The following is a 10,449-nucleotide window of genomic DNA, read 5'->3' on the forward strand; positions in this document are numbered from 1 at the left end:
TGCAGGAAAACTTCTCTCTAAATGGGAAGGTCCTTACGTTATCAAGGAGGTCTATTGTTCCGGTGACATAAAAATCAACAACTTCGAAGGCACAAATCTGAAGGTGGTGAACGGTCAAAGAATCAAACATTATATCTCAGGTAATCCAATAAATGTTGAAACCAATGTTATTGAAACCGTAACCCCGGAGGAATACATAAGGGACACTTTCCGGAACGTTTCAGACTCCAAAAAGGAATAGGTATGTAGTACGGTAAGTAAACCGACTCCAAAACAGTTTTTAAGGCAATATTTCTCTGTTTTGGAGTATCTAGAAAAATAGAAAAATAAGAAGCAGTCCGGGAAGGACACGAGGCCTCCACAAGGGAGGAGGGCGCGCCCTACCCTACTGGGCCCGCCCCCTACCTCGTGGGCACCTCGTGCGCTCTCCTGACTCTGTTTTCGTACACAACACATATTTTTTCGGTAAAAATTCATTATATAACCTCCAGAAGGTTTTGACCTCCGTATCACGCAAATATCTCTTGTCTTTGTTTTGAGCTATTTTCTATCAGGGTTATCAAGGCCAGGCATTATGTCGTCTCCTTCCTCCTCCAACCATGAGGGCAATGATGCTTGGCTAATGAAGATAGAGCTGAAGAGAGAAGAACCCATGGAGATCAACAAGGATGAAGGGATCAAGAAGGCCACGGAGGACCAAGTTCCGGCAACAGAAGACATCTTTCAACTTGATCACAATGTTCTTACCCCAACTGAGATCGAAGCATTCAAGATGATCGAGTTAGCTCATATACAAAATAAGTATCTCACACGTGAAAATATTTTGTTGAAGGAGCATATCATCGCCCTCAAAGGCATTATCCGCAAGTTAGAAGACCTCCTACGCTCGATGTGCGACTATCCATCATCAACAACTCCACCTTCTTCACCAACAAAGGAGACATAATCACATGGGTATGGGCACTCCCCTTGGCAACTACCAAGCTTGCGGGAGTGCCTCGGTATCATATCACCATCACTTTTATCTTTACCGTTTTTTCTTAGTTCGATCCTTTTGGTAATATCTTGATCTAGTAGCATAAAGTTTAAGTATGATCTAGTTGTCAGTTTTGCTTTATGATCCTTCTATGTAATCGAGTCCATGAGCTATATATAAGAAAGATTGGTGTTAAGTCAAGGGCTTGATTATTTTGCCATGATCCTAAGTGAATAAAAGAAAAGAGAAAGAATAAAAAAGGAAACAAAGAGATCATATGGATCTTATGGAGAGTAATGAGCTCACATAGAAAAAGTATGATGAATAAAAGTTGTTGAGAGTTGACAAACATAGTTTTGGCCATCCTTGCAATTAATAGGAAGTAATAAAGAAAGAGAGGTCTTCACATATAAATATACTATCTTGGACATCTTTTATGATTGTGAGCACTCATTAAAATATGACATGCTAAAGAGTTGATGTTGGACAAGCAAGACAACGTAATGGGTTATGTTTTCTTACATCCAAGACAAATTATATTGTCATGGATCATCCAACATGATTGAGCTTTCCCTTCCCCCTCATGCTAGCCAAATTCATCGCGCCAAGTAGAGATACTACTTGTGCTTCCAAATACCCTTAAACCAGTTTTGCCATGAGAGCCCACCATACCTACCTATGGATTGAGTAAGATCCTCCAAGTAAGTTGTCATCGGTGCAAGCAATAAAAATTGATATCTAAATATGTATGACTTATTAGTGTGGGAGAAAATAAGCTTTATACGATCGTGTGATATGGAAGAAATAAAAGCGACAAACTGCATAATAAAGGTCCATATCACAAGTGGCAATATAAAGTGACGTTCTTTCGCATTAAGATTTTGTGCATCCAACCATTAAAGTGCATGACAACCTCTGCTTCCCTCTGCGAAGGGCCTATATTTTTCTTTTATCTCCTACCTTGCATAAGAGTCATGGTGATATTCACCCTTCCTTTTTACATTTTATCCTTTGACAGGCACAGTATGTTGGAAAGATCCTGGTATATATGGCTAATTGGATGTGAGCTTTCAGGAACTATTATTGTTGACATTACCCTTGAGGTAAAACGTTGGGAGGCAAAACTATAAGCCCCTATCTTTCTCCGTGTCCGATTAAAACTCCATACCCATAAGTATTGCGTTAGTGTCAGCAATTGTGAAAGACTATATGATAGTTGAGTATTTGGACTTGCTGAAAAGCTCTTATATATTGACTCTTTTCTATGTTATGATAAATTGCAATTGCTCCAATGACTGAGATTATAGTTTGTTAGTTTTCAATGAAGTTTACGATTCATACTCGAAATTGTGATTGAATTATTACTCTAGCATAAGAAATCATATGACAAGAAATATGTAAGTTGCTGTTCTAAGAATGATCATGATGCTCTCATGTCCGTATTTTAATTTTATCGACACCTCTATCTCCAAACATGTGGACATATTTTTCGATTTCGGCTTTCGCTTGAGGACAAGCAAGGTCTAAGCTTGGGGTAGTTGATACGTCCATTTTGCATCATGCTTTTATATCGATATTTATTGCATTATGGGCTATTATTACACATTATGTCACAATACTTATGCCTATTCTCTCTTATTTTAAAAGGTTTACATAAAGATGGAGAATGCCGGCAGCTGGGATTCAGGGCTAGAAAAGGAGCAAATATTAGAGACCTATTCTGCATAGCTCCAAAAGTCCTGAAACTTCACGGAAGACATTTTCAGAATATATAAAAAATACTGAGCGCAAGAAGTTCACCAGGGGGGCCACACCCTGCCCACGAGGGTGGGGGCGCGCCCTACCCCCTGGGAACGCCCCCTACCTCGTGGGCCCCCTGGTGGCCCTCTGATGGCCATCTTCTGCTATATGGAGTCTTTCGATGAGGAAAAAAATCATAAGCCATCTTTCCGGACGAGACTCCGCCGCCACGAGGTGGAACCTTGGCGGATCCAATCTAGGGCTCCGGCAGAGCTGTTCTGCCGGGGAAACTTCCCTCCGAGAGGGGGAAATCATCGCCATCGTCATCATCAACGCTCCTCTCATTGGGAGGGGGCAATGTTCATCAACATCTTCACCAGCACCATCTCCTCTCAAAACCCTAGTTCATCTCTTGTATCCAATTCTTGCCTCCAAGTCCGGGATTGGTACTTGTAGGTTGCTAGTAGTGTTAATTACTCCTTGTAGTTGATGCTAGTTCGTTTATTTGGTGAAAGATCATATGTTCAGATCCTATATGAATATTGATACCCCTCTGATTATGAACATGATTATGCTTTGTGAGTAGTTATGTTTGTTCCTGAGGACATGGGAGAAGTCTTGCTATTAGTAGTCATGTGAATTCGGTATTCGTTCAATATTTTGATGAGATGTATGTTGTCTCTCCTCTAGTGGTGTTATGTGAACATCGACTACATAACACTTCACCATTATTAGGGCCTAGAGGAAGGCATTGAGAAGTAATAAGTAGATGATGGGTTGCTAGAGTGACAGAAGCTTAAACCCTACTTTATGCGTTGCTTCGTAAGGGGCTGATTTGGATCCATATGTTTCATGCTATGGTTAGGTTTACCTTAATACTTTTGTTGTAGTTGCGGATGCTTGCAATAGAGGTTAATCATAAGTGGGATGCTTGTCCAAGTAAGGACAGTACCGAAGCACCGGTCCACCCAAATTATCAAAGTACCGAATTATCAAATTATCAAAGTACCAAACGCGAATCATATGAACGTGATGAAAACTAGCTTGTTGATATTCCCATGTGTCCTCGGGAGCACTTTTCTCTATATAAGAGTTTGTCCAGGCTTGTCCTTTGCTATAAAAAGGATTGGGCCACCTTGCTGCACTTTATTTACTTTTGTTACTTGTTGCTCGTTACAAATTATCCTATCACAAAACTATCTGTTACCACTTATTTCAGTACTTGCAGAGAATACCTTGCTGGAAACCGCTTATCATTTCCTTCTGCTCCTCGTTGGGTTCGGCACTCTTACTTATCGAAAGGACTACGATAGATCCCCTATACTTGTGGGTCATCACACACCTGCATGCACGCCTCCCCATTTGCCTACGCGACGGACTGCTCGCATGCATCCCGTCAACTCAAGCCTGCTCGCACGACACACGGTCGCGTGGCGGAAAGTATATTGTTTTTCTATTTGGGTGATTAATGCTGCCGCTTTATTGCTTAACCGAAGCATGGCACGTATCCATTGTTGGTCTAACACTCATGGTTGGAATAAATAATCCGTTTGGGATATTGGTTCCCAATTATTAATAATCTCCCATTTGTAATTAGATAAAGATTACATCAAAACTGGTCTCAAATTTGACAAAAAAGTACAATGCCACTTTGTATTGGTGTCCATATGACAACATGATAAGTTTCATGAACTTCAAATAAGTTTTGGATGTACTAGAATTTAAAAATCAAGATTCTCAATGTTTGAAATTTGTTGCACGGGGAGTAAACAGGCACCCAGTGAGATACATGTGTTTTTGCAATCCATGTAGGTGCACTGTCACGTGTGCATGTAGCTCAAATTTGATTTTTGCACATTATACCTGAAGAAAATCAATCAATTAATGTACTAAAACGTCTTAATGATCTCTATGATTTTTTTCGAAATTAAAACGTCCCTCCTTTGGTAACATATGTTCACCACGGGATAATTAATTTAACATGCATCATAGTTGCGGTGGATTCGCGGTGTGTGTGTGTGGGTGTGTGCGTCTAGGGTGGTGGGTGGCTCGCAATACACTACGAGTTGTGGGCCACCGTGTGGGTTGGCCGTTTTGTTAGGCAGGCCGGTACCACATCAGAGTCGTGAAATCATCATTTAAATCATTACACAACCCTCTCATACAGACATGTTTTGGCCACATGCAGTCGATGGTTGTCCTACATGACACTCGATACTCGCGTGTGACGCTTTCTATGGGCCCGCGAGGTCGTCGTCCATCACTTTGACGAACAACCGGCAGTGAGGTTAATTTGACCAGCAAGGTAGAATCTTTTTTGTTTGTGTTATGGTGGTATATAGTACGCGTCGAAGAGGTGGGAGGGGACTAGCATATATACTATATATACACGTCCATGAACAAGTACACCTCACTCAGTGTCAGGACTTTTTGGTTTCCAAGGCACGTGCCACATCAAAATTGTGAAATTGGCTATTCAAACATCACGCAACACCTCTTTGGGCCACATGCATGCACGCAGTGGTTATCCTAGCTAGGACACTCACGTGTGATGCCTCCATCTATGGGCCCACGAGGCCATCGTCGATGCATTCATGCATCACTTTGACCTACATCGGGAGAGGTTACTTAATTTCACCATCGATGAGGATTCTTTTGGGTTGTACATATTACGGCAGGAGCATATAGTATGCGGAGAAGAGGGGGGAAGGGGACCATCATATGTAGTACGCTTCATGAACCTCACTCTGTGTGGGTGCAAGGTTTACAGTTTTTGAGGCATGTGGGACATCAAAGTTGTGCATTTTGGGTATTCAACATATATATGTCTGGTACACATGCAAAGCGGTGGTGGTTGTCCTCTCGCACCCACTGTCGGTGTCAAAATCGGCAGATCTCAGGTAGGGGGTCCTGAACTGTGTATATAAGGTTGACGGTAACAGGAGACATGGGACACGAAGTTTTACCTAGGTTCGGGCCCTCTCGATGGAGGTAATACCCTACGTCCTGCTTGATTGATATTGATGAGTATGAGGATTACAAGAGTTGATCTACCACAAGATCGTAATGGCTAAAACCCTTGAATTCTAGCCTGTATGATTATGATTGCCTCTACGGACTAAACCCTCCGGTTTAATAGACACCGGAGGGTACTTAGGTTGTACAAGTCAGTTTTAGAGAAAGCAATCTTCATATCCGAATGCCAGGCTTGCCATCCACGTCAAGGAGAGTCCCATCTGGACACGGGAGAGAGTCTTCTATCTTGTATCTTCACATCCCATCAGTCCGGCCCATGTCCAACAGGTCAGACGCCCGAGGACCCCGTAATTCGGGACTCCCTCAATAGCCCCTGAACCAGGCTTCAATGACGAGGTGTCCGGCGCGCAGATTGTCTTTGGCATTGCGAGGCAGGTTCCTCCTTTGATCACTTCAAAACACCCTCTGAACACAGAAAACGTGTCCGGCTCTACAAAACAAGTACCACACACAGCCGCAGAGAGTATAGTATTTTATAAGTCCAATCTGCTAACAATTTTCGTGACGTGGCATCACGTCCCTGCCCGATCATTATTTCGAACCGTTTTTAGCCTCGCACTCCATGTTTTAAGATGCGGTTTTATTGGTACGTCTTGTCGAAACAGAGATCGTGTCCCCTTATTATGGGATTCTCATTAATACGGGCGTGGATAACCCAACCGTTCCGTTGGCATGATCCCTTGGCAATAGGCAGGCTTTAAGGCCTATGCGGATGCATTTGATATTCATCGCCTTTATAAAGAGACACATGCCCGTCTTTCTCCTCTATGCCTACCTCTTCTTCAACCTTTCCAACCTCGAGTCCCAGCACCCAGGTTTCAACTTAATTGCCCCGAGCCTCCCAGTCATGTTCGGACCCAGCCTTGAAGGCCGGTGGGTGGCCTCCTCTGTCACAGAGGAGGATATCACGAAGCTCCAGGCGGCAAGATACCTGTCGTGGAATTGTCACGGCAGATGTCCTTAGTGTCAGGACTTAGTCGCGAGGCCAACGCATCTATGTGGTAGCTTGAGAGGGGTTGAGCGGGACGAGAGACGCGAGGTTTTACCCAGGTTCGGCCCCTCACGGTCGAGGTAAAAGCCTACGTCCTGCTTCATTGATATTGATGATGATGATGATCACGGTTACAAGAGTGCTCTATCTTGAGAGCTATTGTCTAAACCTAACTTGTCCAACTTGTGAATCTTGTCCCTCACGGTGGAGCCCTGCCCCTCCTTATATATGTTGAAGGGGCGGTTTACATGTGGAGTCCTATTAGGATTAGGACTAGTCTATCTCCAATACAAACCGGATACAAGTCCAGGTCTTAACTCCTTGTAAGATAAACGTTCCTCATGCCTTTCTTCTTAAACCGGCCCACCATTAAACGTGAACCGGCCTTCTGGGCCTTGGGCCTTGTCATCCGTCTGTCCCGCACGCCGGATCACCAGTGAGTCATAATGACCAGGTGGGTTGCATGTAAACTGCCAGGTCAGGGCGGTCGCCAGTAACTCGCCAAGTGTCAGCGGGGTCTTCAGGTAAACCGCCAAGTCCTGGTCGGGTTAGCTTGCGGCCGGTTTACGCCGTGGGGTATATCCGCGACATTAGCCCCCAAGTTTAGCTTGGATTTATTCATGGTAAACTTATGCTGCAAAATAAACACAAGAACAAATTTGACAGGTTATGCTCCGGGTTAAGAATTTTTGTAAACCAATACCTGATCATCCTTAAGTCCTTGTTATTTCCTCCTCCTGAGAAATCCGGGTCAACAGATCAGCTTCATAATCAATTTGCCGACCTTGGTTTGTCACCGAGAAATATCATGAAGAATAACTCCTTTGACTCAGCTCCCAAAGCGCCGGTTTAAGAAACATGGGTCTGAAAATACTTATCTGATATTCAACCGGTTTGAAGATGTAAAACTTGCCGGTTTAATATTACCAAAATAGCCGGTTTATAAATATTGATGGCACCGGGTCATAATTGTTGTCGACACCGGGTCATGTAATTGATCTTCCTGATTTACTCAAAACTGATAAAATGAAGATGTTCCTCCTTTATATGCATAATACCTGTAGCCCCCAAGTCTTAAGAGGAGAACATAGTGATAACTTAAGACTTGCTCCAATAAGTGTTTCAACCTTGAAGAAATCCGGTTTGTTCATCTCAATCATATAAAATGAATGCTCCATATATGTAGCCCCCAAGTGCCGGGTTGTCATGCTTGCAGCAATCTGGGACTTCTAATTGCTTATATAAACTTCAATCAGTGTAGCCCCCAAGGGCCAGTTCAGTAAGATAATATTGAGTTGGGACTTTATATATACTTCATTGAAAATAACATCGTATGATGTAACTCCCATCATGGGGCTTGAACCCACGTCCACAAGGTTAAGAGCTTTGTGCTTTATCAACTGAGGAGTGGACCCTTCAACATAATGGATAAAAACTTGTGTACCTTGAATTGTTGACAGGAGCAATTGGTAGCCCCCAAGGGCCGGCTCATTATAATATGATGAGTCGGGTCTTCAGGAAGACTAAAAATGACTTGGCATTATCCCCCAAGTGTCATGATGCATTCTTGCAGCGACATGAGACTTGCATGTAATCTCGATTTGAATAATGTAGCCCCCAAGTGCCGTGTTGTAAGCCTGCAGCGACTCGGGACTATTCCTTCCATTGTAGAATAAATCATATCCTTTGATAAAATAATAACCATTGCGCTAAAGCAACTTTGAAAACTCAATAATACCGGTTATTAATAACCAAAAAAATCCAGCCATGTTGGCTATTCAAGATAATATAATCCGGTATGAAAACCTTATTCATTCAATATCATAATGAAAATCCAGCCAAGTTTGGCTATTTGAATAATATAACCCAATGATTTATAAGCGCATGATTCCAATGGCGCAATCCAAATATATATACTGGCGACTTATAGTCCAAAGTCAGTCCGGTTTAACAAACTTGTTTCTGGATACAACAAGTTTAAAGTGTCCTGGCGGTTTACCGCCGGACGGGTCATAATGCCCAACATATAACCCGGGTTTATAACCAAGGCTACACTTAAGAATAATCAAATATGAAATATATCATACCTGTGACATTGAATCACATTGTTGGTTTTACCAACTTTTTGTAGTAAAGGTGATAACCCCAATTTTGAGTACTGATGACTCCTTCCATATTGTGCCGGTTTAAGATAAAACCGTACCGGGTTGTGATAGACACCGGATTATCCATATATAATACTGGCGACTCATAGTCAAACCAGACCGGGCTGATGGTCTCCGGATTATAACTTGATCGTGTACTGACAACTTGTAGTTGAAAGCCAAGCCGGGTTAATGAACACCGATTTACTTTATAATAGGATGGTAACAGAAAATCAAACCAGGCAGATAGCCTCCGGATTAAAATGGACCATGTTCCGTCAATTGACAGTGTGAACTGGTTGAAAACTTTGTCAGTTTAAAAACGCAACAAAAATAAAAGAAACAGTTATCATGGAAAATATTGAAGCAAAGGCAATGATAAAACCATTTGCAAAAAGAGGCTTATTTGAGCTGATCAGATGGCGTTACCATGGTCGGACATGACCAAGCCCCCGATAGGTGTAGCTATGGTTCAAGTCAGCCAGGTCCCCAAATGAAACCATGGCATTTATGCCGATCAAGTGGCATGGCAATGGTTCGGGTTCGACCAAGCCCCCAAGTGATTCTGTGGCCTTAGGCCGATCAAGAGGCATGACTGGTTCAGACGTGACCAAGTCCCCAAGTGATTTGGTGGCTCTCGCCTATCAAGAGGCGTGACTATGCTTCAGACGTGACCACAAGTCCCCAAATGATATTGTGGCTTTTCGCCTACCAAATGGCGTTGCTATGGTTCGGACGCGACCAAGCCCCCAAGTGATATTGTGGCATTGCACCGATCAAGAGGTGTAGCTATGGTTCGGATACGACCAAAGCCCCCAAGTGATCAAGAATATGATAAGCCAATTAAGGCATGATACCCATGTTTGAACCGCGCATCATGGCAGCAGGTCCTCTTTGGCACCCTTTAACTTTTTGCAAGAGATAAATCCTTCTTGAACCGGATGTCAAACCGGATATTGAGAGCTTCAGAGCTTTCTGATTTAATTTGTCCTACATTGAAGAACTTGCAAGACAATGTAATAGCTCCACTTTTTTAAAAGAAAGCAATATATAATATAAAAATATACTGGATGGATTTCACCTGATGCGTCAGGTCAGAGATTATCACCGTGGAGTTGATGATCACCGGGTGAAGCTGAAATTACTCACAGGTGAGTCGGCCGCGGGAGCTAAGCAGATGAGCCGGCCCGGTGTTGTAAACCAGCGCGGACGAGCAATTTGTCCTCCACATTGTAGACCGGCGCGGATGCGTGAACCGGCCGCGAGGGTGGACGGGCGAGTTATCCGTGTCGCTGTGAACCGGTGCGGCCGCGAGAGACAGCCACGGTGTTGTAAACCGGCGCAGGAGTTCGCCGAGTAACGACGACCTCCTGTGCCAAAAGATGTTGGCATGCCTCCATCTCCGCGGCATAATATCACTTTTTGTCATAAATAATTGCCCTGCATAAACAGTATTGCAGACCAAGGCAAAGATAAACTTGTTCTTTGACAAAAACGACATGTGCTAATAAAACAAATTTGGATGGATATCACCTGATTTATTTGGATGACGGATGATCCGT

The sequence above is a fragment of the Triticum dicoccoides genome, chromosome 1A, assembly GCF_002162155.2.
Source record: "Triticum dicoccoides isolate Atlit2015 ecotype Zavitan chromosome 1A, WEW_v2.0, whole genome shotgun sequence".
NCBI classification, from domain to species: domain Eukaryota; kingdom Viridiplantae; phylum Streptophyta; class Magnoliopsida; order Poales; family Poaceae; genus Triticum; species Triticum dicoccoides.